Consider the following 14,346-nt stretch of genomic DNA (forward strand, 5'->3'; position numbering starts at 1 on the left):
TGTTTCCTGTTCACCCATTGGTTGTGGGGAGGGGTCTACCATTCCACGTATCTCAGTAGGTGAGGGGGAGGAGTCAACTGTTTCCCGATCACCATTAGGTCGTGGGGAGGAGTCTACCATATCATCCGCCCCATTAGGTGGGGAGGGAGGAGAATCTGCAATCACCTGGTCTCGATTTTCTAATGGTCTCACCAAACCGGGACAGGAACTCTTTACGTGTCCGTAAGCTCCACACCCATAGCACGTCATGACGTCCGTGGAGGCATACATTCTATAAGTATGGCCATTAATCTTTGCATGCAAAACTACATTGAGCTTTTGCACATTTTCGGGCAATATCATGTAAACGACCCTTTTAAAAGTCATCACGTGTCGAAATTCACCCCTTGCCGAGTGTATCGGCACCATTGTCACTTTTGATACGATCGTACCGAACTTGCTCAATTGAGCACACAAGTCCTCACCTTTAACAAAGGGAGGGGCATTAGACACATTGACCCTCACCGCAGGTGTATCTAATGGGGAAACCACTAGAAACATGTCGGGTTCTATGAGAAGGCCTTGCTCCACAACGGAGTTCACCATGTGCACCTCCGATACAAACACAACAACTTTCTTGTTCATTCGAGAGGCTGCACGGATATTATGTGAGCCGACGCATTTTCCAATTGCTAGAAGCACTTGCTCCATCTTTACCTCACTCGGAGGGTCGCACACCAGCCCATGCTTGCGAGTGAGCGACTCGTACATGCTATTCCTCAAACAATCGTTTGCCATAGCGAACGTAAATTTAATAAATAAAGGGTGAGAAATCAAAAAAAAAGATACCAACCACAAGCAACACCGGCAAGTGGAGGTAAAACCAAAAACTAATGGACTAGGTCCAAGAACCGTTTAGAGCAGCGAAACACCGCTGCCTGGACTAGGAAAAACACGGCAAAATGGAGGCCAGGCCTCAAACCCGGAGGTTCGAAAAGAGGCAACCGAACACCACCTACCGTGTGCGCTCTCTCCCTCTCTCTTGTCTCAACAATGAAAGGACACACAGGGGAAACTTTACAAGTATAAACAAGGACACAAGGGAGCGAAATGGGGGATAGGAAAACCAACCAACACGACAGAGAACTCACAGCTCAACATGCACAGCCACCATGCTGCCACACCCACGCATGACTCACCGACGAGAGAGAGAGAGAGAGAGAGAGAGAGAGAGAGAGAGAGAGAGAGAGAGAGACAGAGACAGAGACAGAGACAGAGAGAGAGAGAGAGAGACAGAGACAGAGACAGAGAGAGAGAGAGAGAGAGAGAGAGAGAGAGAGAGAATCGAAAGATCAATCTGCAACTATGAGGGTTGCACTAGGCAAGGTCAATAGGGGCAAAGCAAGGCCATGGTTGATGGTGAGGCCTAGAAGTTCAAGAGACTTAACTAACCTCTTGTCTTGGCTGACCATGTAAATAATTGTTATGTGCAAGACAGACCATAAAGTTGTTTTGACACCATGAAAATTGTGGATATGATTAGGGAAGAAGAAAGCACACCAAGAAGTTACAAGGAATAACATTGAACTTTGAGGCAGGAGCCATTCGGCCGATCATGGTTGCGCTGCACCAACACCAGATTCAATAATTTCGTCAAGCCATCGACTTCCATTTCATTGGGGGATTGTGGGAGTGGGAGGGGGAGAGAGGGAAGAGGAGTGCGGATGAGAAAAGTGTGGCAGTCTCAGGATTGTCAGCAGGGTGCGTTTTTGTGGTTTTATTATTTATTTATTTTAGGTGAGCGAAGGTGGGGTTCGGGCGAAGAACATACAACACCGACCACACACTTGACGAGACCCTCTCACAGACATCACACTCAGCACAGATCCATATTCAAGCTACTTTCAAGTCGTACTTCAACAGCCGAGGCTACAGGTTGTTCAACAAGCACAAAAGCCAAGCATATGCACAGACTCGGGGGTGGAGGGGTCACACTCTGTCACAATAAGCAAGCCATCCTAATATGACTTTCAGGTGCTGCACTAGTATCCATGGACCGCCAGTAGGCGCCCGCGGAACTACGTAACTTCCGGTTAGGGCACCCTTCGCGACAACAGTCACGTGATTGGATACGTTGAAAACAAACCACAAAAGGGCACGTGTTACAGCTTACTTCCGGTAGTCTCGCCCTCACCTATTCTCTTAACAAGCTGCACCACATGTGTGAAACATCACCACAAGGAACTGCACCACGTGCGGAAATGATGCATTCCATTATTAATGCTTGAATAAATGCATTTCAAGCAATGATATATCCAGGTTGAACAAAGCTGCTACTCTGAGATATATATATATATATATATTATTCCTTCATTATCATAATTATGCATGGTTATAATATGACATTATAATGTAACGCAGGATTCAGACCTCAGCACAACATGACAGTGTGGTCCTGTCGTCCTTTATTCCGGATTGAAACACAAACAAACCCCAGCCGTCGAGTCTATGAGCAAGGCTCGTCAAGCTTCACGAACTGGGTGTGGTCAAGTACTTTGCAAAGCGCCGCCCTCGTAAAGGTCCACGAACTGGGTGTGGTTAAGTACTTTGCAAAGCCCCGCCCTCGTAAAGCTCCACGAACTGGGTGTGGTCAAGTACTTTGCAAAGCGCCGCCCTCGTAAAGCTTCACGAACTGGGTGTGGTCAAGTACTTTGCAAAGCGCCGCCCTCGTAAAGGTCCATGAACTGGGTATGGTCAAGTACTTTGCAAAGTGCCGCCCCCGTAAAGGTCCACGAACTGGGTGTGGTCAAGTACTTTGCAAAGCCCCGCCCTCGTAAAGCTCCACGAACTGGGTGTGGTCAAGTACTTTGCAAAGCGCCGCCCGCGTAAAGCTTCACGAACTGGGTGTGGTCAAGTACTTTGCAAAGCGCCGCCCTTGTAAAGGTCCACGAACTGGGTGTGGTCAAATACTTTGCAAAGCGCCGCCCGCGTAAAGCTTCACGAACTGGGTGTGGTCAAGTACTTTGCAAAGCCCCGCCCTCGTAAAGCTCCACGAACTGGGTGTGGTTAAGTACTTTGCAAAGCGCCGCCCGCGTAAAGCTTCACGAACTGTGGTTAAGTACTTTGCAAAGCGCCGCCCTCGTAAAGCTTCACGAACTGGGTGTGGTTAAGTACTTTGCAAAGCCCCGCCCTCGTAAAGCTCCACGAACTGGGTGTGGTGAAGTACTTTGCAAAGCGACGCCCTCGTAAAGCTCCACGAACTGGGTGTGGTTAAGTACTTTGCAAAGCCCCGCCCTCGTAAAGCTCCACGAACTGGGTGTGTGGGATCAAGTACTTTGCAAAGCGCCGCCCTCATAAAGCTTCACAAACTGGGTGTGGTTAAGTACTTTGCAAAGCCCCGCCCTCGTAATGCTCCACGAACTGGGTGTGGTTAAGTACTTTGCAAAGCCCCGCCCTCGTAAAGCTCCACGAACTGGGTGTGGTCAAGTACTTTGCAAAGCGCCGCCCTCGTAAAGCTTCATGAACTGGGTGTGGTTAAGTACTTTGCAAAGCCCCGCCCTCGTAAAGCTCCACGAACTGGGCGTGGTTAAGTACTTTGCAAAGACCCGCCCTCGTAAAGCTCCACGAACTGGGTGTGGTTAAGTACTTTGCAAAGCGCCGCCCTCGTAAAGCTTCACGAACTGGGTGTGGTTAAGTACTTAGCAAAGACCCGCCCTCGTAAAGCTCCACGAACTGGGTGTGGTTAAGTACTTTGCAAAGCGACGCCCTCGTAAAGCTCCACGAACTGGGTGTGGTTAAGTACTTTGCAAAGCCCCGCCCTCGTAAAGCTCCACGAACTGGGTGTGGTCAAGTACTTTGCAAAGCGCCGCCCTCGTAAAGCTTCACGAACTGAGTGTGGTTAAGTACTTTGCAAAGCCCCGCCCTCGTAATGCTCCACGAACTGGGTGTGGTTAAGTACTTTGCAAAGCCCCGCCCTCGTAAAGCTCCACGAAATGGGTGTGGTCAAGTACTTTGCAAAGCGCCGCCCTCGTAAAGCTTCACGAACTGGGTGTGGTTAAGTACTTTGCAAAGCCCCGCCCTCGTAAAGCTCCACGAACTGGGCGTGGTCAAGTACTTTGCAAAGCGCCGCCCTCGTAAAGCTCCACGAACTGGGCGTGGTCAAGTACTTTGCAAAGCGCCGCCCTCGTAAAGCTTCACGAACTGGGCGTGGTCAAGTACTTTTCAAAGCGCCGCCCTCGTAAAGCTTCACGAACTGGACGTGGTCAAGTACTTTGCAAAGCGCAGCCACATGTCCCAAAACTCGTGTTACAAGTTGTACACGTTCTGCTCTGCAAAACCTCGCCCCTGTGTTCTCTAAAGAGAATCGGTGCACAACCGGTTTTTGTAGCAGTAAGTATAATAATTATACTTTGGTATTGTAGTACAATAATATTATAATGTAGTAAGTATAATATTGTAGTACAATTTATTTGGGGGGTGGGTGCGGGGGAGGTATAAAACACATGGACACTGCGAGGACTTCCAGCAAAGAAATAGGTATTTCAAAAACGTGGATCTGGGGTGAATTAACGGGGGTAGAAAAGATGAAGGTTTTTGTAGTATAATTGACTAAATGTAGCAGTAAAAACTGCACTGCCACAATGATATAATATCAATTATGTATGAAAATATGGTGGGAATAACCCCTTCCACCCCCACCCACAACCCCTCAGCATATTACATAACCCTCCATACATGCCCTTTCCTTATTCGTTCTCCCAAACTTCTTTCCCTCCCCTCTAACTTCCATTTCTCTCATCTCTTATTAGTCCCTTACCGGTGTACACCGGAGGGGACTATAGATTTGCACTCCGTCCGTCAGTCCGTCAGTCCGTCAGTCCGTCCGTCCGTCCGTCAGTCCGTCACGCAAAGAACACCCAGTTCGTGAAGCTTTCCGGACTTTTTTTCCTAAACACTTAATGCTAATGATTTCAAACTTGGTACATGGTTTCGTCATGATAAGTTACAGATCAAGTTCGAACTTCACGACGTTTCGATCATTTTTGACAAAGTTATGGCACTTTGAACTTCGGTAATTTCCCCAACAGTTTTCCGGACGACAGACTGCCGGTAAGGGACAAGTATTGCAGCGCAATACTCAGAATGCTTGTTTTTTTTATGGCGTAGCCCATAGGGCAAAGCCGTCAAGAACAGTGTTTGTCCGTCCGTATGTCCCCTCAAACGTATACCAATGAGAGCTGAGGATCTGGTCACATGACAGGGTGATGTGATTACGTCTGATGTCATTACGGCGGTACGGCAGCTGACTCCGCACACCACCATTTTAATTCCAATTTCGTTCAGGCCGAACATATTGTCGAACCTGTCATATATCGCAATCGCCATGCTCTACCTTTACATTTTTCATTCAGTGTGAAACACAAACAAACCGATGGTTAAAAAGACAATGAACAAGCGTTACGCCTAGGTCCCACGTCGGTGAAGTGATGTGAGTTGACAAAGTGGAAGACGCAAGGCGGCCATCTTGGATTTTGACGTGGCGACCCAATTTTCAATAGCGTTCTCCCTTATGCGTAGATACACCCACACACCAGATTAGAAGTTAGTAGTTCGTTTATTAGTCCCCTATCGGTGTACACCGGAGGGGACTATAGGTTTGCACGTCGTCCCTCCGTCCGTCAGTCCGTCCGTCCGTCAGTCCGTCAGTCCGTCAGTCCGTCAGTCCGTCAGTCCGTCACACAAAGAACAGTTTTCCGGACTTTGTTTCTAAACGCTTAATGCTAATGATTTCAAACTTGGCACATGGTTTCCTCATGATAAGTTACAGATCAAGTTCGAAATTCACGACGTTTCGATCATTTTTGACAAAGTTTTGGCACTTTGAACTTTGGTAATTCTGATAATTCTGATGATCCTTAACTCAGTGCCATTTTAAGTTTTAATTTCCTTTAAAAACCAATTTCTCTGCAATAATAGGACCGATTGAGATCAAATTGTCACCCTAGGGGGGACTCGGTCTGTAGAATATTTTAATGGTAATTATGACGTCACAGGTCACGTGGTTCGGTCGCCATATTGTTTTTTTTGTGAAAACACGAAAACCCCGTTTTGTCTGCAACGGCTGAACAGATCGAGGCCAAACTTTGCAGGCAGAATCACATACCCATGATTAACAAAAAAGTCAACGAGCATGACGTCATGCGTCACATGGTTTCAGAGTTATGACGTTTTTAAGCATGGACCTTTAAAACCGAGCTCCTCCCTCATTTTTGATCCAATCGAGGGGAAACTTCACAGATCTGTTCAGCATGTCAATCTACTAAAATGTCTTTATGGAATTTGCGATAGGGCATGTAGTTTGGCAGATATCGTTAATTAAACGAAAGTATTTTTAAAAATGGATATCTCTTGTTATTCTAGATTTCTCCTCAAGCCGCACCGCGCGCCCTCAGCCTCGTCTCGCGAACGTCAAAAGCGCGACACAGCACGCGCTTTCGGGAGGGGCGGAGCCAAGCCGAGCAACATATACATACACATCGATAAATTGATCAAGAACCGGAAAATATAATATATTACTGATATTTAGCGACTCGAAAAGGTTCTTTATCAACAACTTATTTTCTCGTGCTTCTGCTGACCTGTCCGCAAGGTGTATAAATTGAAGTCCCGAGTGCGAATCACAGGTGAGCCCGTCCTGAGGTAATTAGCGATTCGGAACGATTCAAAACCTGTGGGTAAATAACCCTTGGTAATTTCCCTCACAGTTTTCCGGATGACAGACTGCCGGTAGGGGACATGTATTGCAGTGCAATACTCAGAATGCTTGTTTTTCAAGATATTCCGCTCACAAGGTTCAGACATACATGACTGCGGCCATCTTGGATTTTGACGTGGCGACCCAATTTTCAATAGCGTTCTTCCTTATGCGTAGATACACCCACACACCAGATTAGAAGTTAGTAGTTCCTTTATTTTTCAAGATATTTCACTCACAAGGTTCAGACATATTTATGGTGGCGGCCATCTTGGATTTTGACGTGGCGACCCAATTTTCAATAGCGTTCTTCCTTATGCCTAGATACACCCACATGCCAGATTATAAGTTGGTACTTACTTATTTTTCAAGATATTCCGCTCACAAGGTTCAGACATTCATGGCGGTGGCCATCTTGGATTTTGACGTGGGTTGCACCCACACACCAAATTAGAATTCGGTCCTTCGCTTACGCACGCACGCACACATGGGAAAACCATAGTCCACCTTTCGCTCCGCTGTGCAACGGGGGCAAATATCGAATGCATCGGGGTTACGGCTCTTCCAACAATACGGTATGTATAGGCCTTAGGCTTCATGCCTCACCTTTGGACAAATTAAGCCCAGGTTTCTTAATGCAGCAGTGTATCGTTTCAGGAGTATGGTTTTCGTAATAATAATAATAATAATATAGTAAATATAACCATAACACTTTAATCCCAACGTCGTGAATGGAAAGTTAATGGTTTGAAGCGGTGTATAGTTCATGTATCGATGATAAGAGGTGTAACCGCGGAAGTAAAGAATTAGCCTTGTTTTTTTTTATCGTTATATCATTATTGTAACAACTAGGGCATGCCCGTACTATATATATATCTAAAATTATATCCCCCCCCTCTATTTACATGAAATGGTTTGGTCCAAAGCGAACGGCTTGCGAGTACGGTGACAACCCCCCCCCCCCCCCTCTATTTACATGAAATGGTTTGGTCCAAAGCGAACGGCTTGCGAGTACGGTGACAATCCCCCCCCCCCCCCTCTATTTACATGAAATGGTTTGGTCCAAAGCGAACGGCTTGCGGAGTTTGGTAAAGAAATCGCCATAGCGTGCACAAACGCGCAGGAAAGCGAAAGAATCGCAAATTAGTTTTAATTAGTTTTAAAACATAGTTTAACGCCAACATAGTTTGCCAACGTGAAATAAATGAATACGCTCTCAAATGTGCCGTCCGAGGCAGAGTCTGTTCGGCACGTTCGGCACACGTGATAGCTCGCTGCTCTCTGATTGGTTGAATCGTTTTTTGGACATAGCTCGGTAACTACTTGTCCGATTAATATGAAACCTTGAAAAGGCACATCCTCGGGTCCCCAGCAATATACCTGGCAAGTTTAAAGTATATCGGACCCGTGGTTGTCGAGAAACAGCGGTCACAGACAAACACACAGACATACACACATACACACACACACACACACACACACACACACACACACACACACACACACACACACACACACACACACACACACACACACACACAGAGATTACTGGAATTATAGATAGACTAGGGCATGCCCGTACTATATATATATCTAAAATTATATCCCCCCCCTCTATTTACATGAAATGGTTTGGTCCAAAGCGAACGGCCTGCGAGTACGGTGACAATCCCCCCCCTCTATTTACATGAAATGGTTTGGTCCAAAGCGAACGGCTTGCGAGTACGGTGACAATCCCCCCCCCCCTCTATTTACATGAAATGGTTTGGTCCAAAGCGAACGGCTTGCGAGTACGGTGACAATCCCCCCCCTCTATTTACATGCAATGGTTTGGTCCAAAGCGAACGGCTTGCGGAGTTTGGTAAAGAAATCGCCATAGCTCGGTAACTACTTGTCCGATTAATATGAAACCTTGAAAAGGCACATCCTCGGGTCCCCAGCAATATACCTGGCAAGTTTCAAGTATATCGGACCCGTGGTTGTCGAGAAACAGCGGTCACAGACAAACACACAGACACACACACAGACACACAGAGATTACTGGAATTATAGATAGACTAGGACGTGCCCGTACGTGGCGTACCCGTAACCGTACCGTACCCGGTACCGTACCCGTACCGTACCCGTACCCGTGACGTGCCCGTAATGAATATGTACAAAATATAAATATGTATGTACTACAATCGATCGTACCTTACAACAATCAACACAGATTGCAACGTCAAATAAATGAATACGCTCTCAAATGTGCCGTCCAAGGCAGTGTCTGCTCGCCACGTTCAGCATCAGTTCAGCGTCACTATGACTATCCGTAAGTCCGGAAGTGACGTCCTCATTTGACTGTCCGGAAGGTCGCATATCGCAGGAAAGCGAAAGAATCGCAAATTAGTTTTAATTAGTTTTAAAACATCGTTTAACGCCAACATAGCGCCAACATAGTTTGCCGACGGGAAATAAATGAATACGCTCTCAAATGTGCCATCCGAGGCAGAGTCTGTTCGCCACGTTCGGCACACGTGATAGCTCGCTGCTCTCTGATTGGTTGAATCGTTTTTTGGACATAGCTCGGTAACTACTTCTGCGATTAATTTAAAACCTTGAAAAGGCACATCCTCGGGTCCCCAGCAATATACCTGGCAAGTTTAAAGTATATCGGACCCGTGGTTGTCGAGAAACAGCGGTCACAGACAAACAAACACACACACACACACACACACACACACACACACACACACACACACACACACACACACACACACACACACACACACACACACACACACACACACACACACACACACACACACACACACACACACACACAGAGATTGCTGGAATTATAGATAGATGATAACGTAACGTTAATATTATAATAAATGTAATCCCTTCGTAGTGACTGCAAAGTTACTAGAGGTTAAAATATATCATCTTCTATATACACACAAAGAATTAAGTTAAGCACCCCCCCCCCCCCCCCCCCGTTTTTTTACAACCTCGCACATTACAAGTTTGTTGTCGTCAAAACAGTGTAATATACCCATGATATTGCTATATTTTCTGGAGAAGTGATATTATGGTCACATAAAAACATAACAATCATGCCGTTTTCAATATTTTATTCTGAATAATTTAAGGTGAAATTTTTTGGGAATTTTAGGCATATTTTCACCTCAATTTAAGTATGGAGCTATAGGTCCATCACGGACAGTGTGGATGACGTTTATGTTTTCTAACGTACAGTCATTGTTCTGAGAAGACCTCTAGCGATCTTTGCGTCAATAACGTGTGTAGGACCCACGTGATCGGATCACTGACTCAACCCTACGTCTCATAGACCCTGTAAGCCGTCGTATGCGTTGCTGTGGCAGGTTGTTCCATTCCCGATGTAATGCACGTTCCAATTCATCCAGATTGGCTATTGGAGGGACCATCTTCGCAATTTGTCGTCCCAACATGTCCCAAACATGTCCCAAAAGAATATATATTAGGGGGTGCTTAACTTAATTCTTTGTGTAGGGGTGCTTAACTTAATTCTTTGTGTATATATTAAAGTAGTGGCAGTTTTGTGTCACGCTACATCATTACGTTTATCTTTAACTAAAGTATCACACAAGCCCAACTTAGCCGCTGTTAGACTTTCGGTCTTGTTCAACTTAAAACCCCACCCATAAAACGATAAAAACCCCACCCATAAAACGATATAAATGCAGCCAGAAACACAAAACTTAGTAGATATTTTGAAACTTACTCACATTTTCATTAGTTAACCCAAAATATATGGGGCCGACATACTCCAAAAGACGTTCAGCAAGCGTCTTGCTAACACTCGACTAACCCTTAAAACGCTGACAAAAACATCTTTGTATGCACACAGCTAATTACCCGTTTAAATAATAATTTACAAAGGGGGATTAAAATACTCTCGCACTCTTAAACATGGCCTCGCACTCTTAAGCATGGCCTCGCACTCTTAAGCATGGCCTCGCACTCTCAAGCATGGCCTCGCACTCTCAAGCATGGCCTCGCACTCTCAAGCATGGCCTCGCACTCTCAAGCATGGCCTCGCACTCTCAAGCATGGCCTCGCACTCTCAAGCATGGCCTCGCACTCTCAAGCATGGCCTCGCACTCTCAAGCATGGCCTCGCACTCTCAAGCATGGCCTCGCACTCTCAAGCATGGCCTCGCACTCTCAAGCATGGCCTCGCACTCTCAAGCATGGCCTCGCACTCTCAAGCATGGCCTCGCACTCTCAAGCATGGCCTCGCACTCTCAAACATGGCCTCGCACTCTCAAGCATGGCCTCGCACTCTCAAGCATGGCCTCGCACTCTCAAGCATGGCCTCGCACTCTCAAGCATGGCCTCGCACTCTCAAGCATGGCCTCGCACTCTCAAGCATTAAACATACCCTCGCACAGTCGAGCTCTTAAACATACCCTCGCACAGTCACACTCTAAAACATACCATTGCACAGTCACACTCTTAAACATACCCTCGCAGTCACACTCTAAAACATACCCTCGCACAGTCACACTCTTAAACATACCCTCGCACAGTCACACTCTTAAACATACCCTCGCAGTCACACTCTAAAACATACCCTCGCACAGTCACACTCTTAAACATACCCTCGCACAGTCACACTCTAAAACATACCCTCGCACAGTCACACTCTTAAACATACCCTCGCACAGTCACACTCTAAAACATACCATTGCACAGTCACACTCTTAAACATACCCTCGCACAGTCACACTCTAAAACATACCCTCGCACAGTCACACTCTTAAACATACCCTCGCTCAGTCACACTCTAAAACATACCCTCGCACAGTCACACTCTAAAACATACCCTCGCACAGTCACACTCTAAAACATACCCGCGCTCAGTCACACTCTTAAACATACCCTCGCTCAGTCACACTCTTAAACATACCCTCGCTCAGTCACACTCTAAAACATACCCTCGCACAGCCACACTCTTAAACATACCCTCGCTCAGTCACACTCTAAAACATACCCTCGCACAGTCACACTCTTAAACATACCCTCGCACAGTCACACTCTAAAACATACCCTCGCACAGTCACACTCTAAAACATACCCTCGCACAGTCACACTCTAAAACATACCCTCGCTCAGTCACACTCTAAAACATACCCTCGCACAGTCGCACTCTAAAACATACCCGCGCTCAGTCACACTCTTAAACATACCCTCGCTCAGTCACACTCCAAAACATACCCTCGCACAGTCACACTCTAAAACATACCCTCGCACAGTCACACTCTTAAACATACCCTCGCACAGTCACACTCTTAAACATACCCTCGCACAGTCACACTCTAAAACATACCCTCGCACAGTCACACTCTAAAACATACCCTCGCACAGTCACACTCTAAAACATACCCTCGCACAGTCACACTCTTAAACATACCCTCGCTCAGTCACACTCTAAAACATACCCTCGCTCAGTCACACTCTTAAACATACCCTCGCTCAGTCACACTCTAAAACATACCCTCGCTCAGTCACACTCTTAAACATACCCTCGCTCAGTCACACTCTTAAACATACCCTCGCTCAGTCACACTCTAAAACATACCCTCGCTCAGTCACACTCTTAAACATACCCTCGCTCAGTCACACTCTAAAACATACCCTCGCACAGTCACACTCTAAAACATACCCTCGCACAGTCACACTCTTAAACATACCCTCGCTCAGTCGCACTCTAAAACATACCCTCGCACAGTCACACTCTAAAACATACCCTCGCACAGTCACACTCTTAAACATACCCTCGCACAGTCACACTCTTAAACATACCCTCGCACAGTCACACTCTTAAACATACCCTCGCACTCTTAAACATACCTCGCTGACATGTAAAAGTTTCTTTGTTATTTAAACGTTTGTAATTCGGTTTTGATCGAGCATTAGATAAACACTCTTCGTCGATAGGCGATTGACTGTGACCGGTTGATCGTCACATGATTAGCGATTCTACACGCATCTAACCCCTAAACACCTTTCTTTAATTCGGACCGTATTGTTTGTTATATGGCACCTGGCTCAGATGTTCGTTCATTGTGGCATCTCCACCTGTCTCACCTGCCTCCGATTTCAGGAGAAATACGTACATGCCGCCCTAATGGATTTGTTCAGTACCATGGATGCTTACTTCCAGGTTTAGTCCCTTAAACCCCTTCAAGTTAACCCTGAATGCCCTTTATTTAATGAGAATTTCTCAGAAAACCCGATTCGATGACTACTATGGTAGTATTGATGCCATCACGTGACTCACGATCAAAGTGTAGTTCCTTTACCTCGTCGGCCATTCTATTCAGGTGCCAATAACATTGAATCAAAAGGACGTTCATGGCTCTAATGAAGACCGAATCAAACAGTCTCCACCTGGACGGCTCACGAGCACACCTTTGTGACGTGCACAGGTATAGATGAACCATAGGTCTCAGCCCAGCATTTAGGGACTAAATATACCTCTGACTGTCCACTCAATGAAGTATGATAATAATGACATTTTGAAAAGCCATCTTGTCTCATGTGCAACATGAACTGTTCGAATCACGTAATGATCCTAAAACGGTCACGAGGACCATAAAGCAGCTCGCCAATGTGAAGAGCGCACGTGCCGCCGATATTTGGCGGGAGCGGGGGTGGCGGGGGAGGGAGGGGCCGAGGGGGTACTGAAGATACTTACGGCAAGCCTGTCCAGGTTATATATCCGAGTCGTGCGCAGTTTCCCAAGCTGCAGCGTACGCTCAACCACCACTTCCCTCTTCGGAGCCTCGGTGCCGACTACCCCGCGAAGCTCCACAAATAGACCCGGACCATGCGCGCGCGGGGAAACGGGATTTAGAAACACACCGAGAGATTGGCGGGTCCAGGTGAGCAGGCTCAGGTGAGCCAGATGGACGGTGTACGTAGGGCCCGGACTGGACTCGCTCCCGGACTGGTCACTGCAAAGGAGCGCGTGGTGGAGTGGGCGGGGTCTATAGAGAGGAAACAGGTGCGGTCTCTGGGTCTCGAGATCAGTACTCCCTGCGTTTCCTGAAAAAATGTGGAAGTGTTTTATATACAAGTCAGAGCTTATGGAGCGCTGCATTGGAAGTATCCCGCAGTTATTCTGGGATTCAGATGACCTTGGACTGTGAACCTTCGGTGGTATCCATCCATGCACAGTGGGTATCCAACCATGCACAGTGGGTATCCAACCATGCACAGTGGGTATCCATCCATGCAGTCGGTATCTATCCATGCACAGTCGGTATATATCCATGCACAGTGGGTATCCATCCATGCACAGTGGGTATCCATCCATGCAGTCGGTATCTATCCATGCACAGTCAGTATATATCCATGCACAGTGGGTATCCATCCATGCACAGTGGGTATCCATCCATGCAGTCGGTATCTATCCATGCACAGTCGGTATCTATCCATGCACAGTGGGTATCCATCCATGCACAGTGGGTATCCAACCATGCACAGTGGGTATCCAACCATGCACAGTGGGTATCCATCCATGCAGTCGGTATCTATCCATGCACAGTCGGTATCTATCCATGCACAGTCGGTATCTATCCA

General features: G+C 46.8%; 1 protein-coding gene across 5 annotated transcripts in view; it reads right to left on the bottom strand.

The window, feature by feature from the left end:
* The window catches only part of LOC137435342 (serine/threonine-protein kinase PAK 1), a 107,076-nt gene extending 93,339 nt beyond the window's left edge, over window positions 1-13,737 (bottom strand). For 2 of the 5 annotated variants that reach the window (XM_078784428.1, XM_078784430.1), the window contains exon 1: window positions 13,460-13,734. The gene's annotated coding sequence lies outside the window, so the exon portion shown is untranslated. Of the gene's footprint in view, window positions 1-13,459 lie in introns of all 5 variants that reach the window. The other 3 variants (XM_068129038.2, XM_068129039.2, XM_078784431.1) reach the window with 3 other exon arrangements.
* Between the last annotated feature and the right edge of the window lie 609 nt (window positions 13,738-14,346).

This window comes from Myxine glutinosa, chromosome 9 (assembly GCF_964187855.1).
Source record: "Myxine glutinosa chromosome 9, kmMyxGlut1.1, whole genome shotgun sequence".
Classification (NCBI taxonomy): Eukaryota; Metazoa; Chordata; class Myxini; order Myxiniformes; family Myxinidae; genus Myxine; species Myxine glutinosa.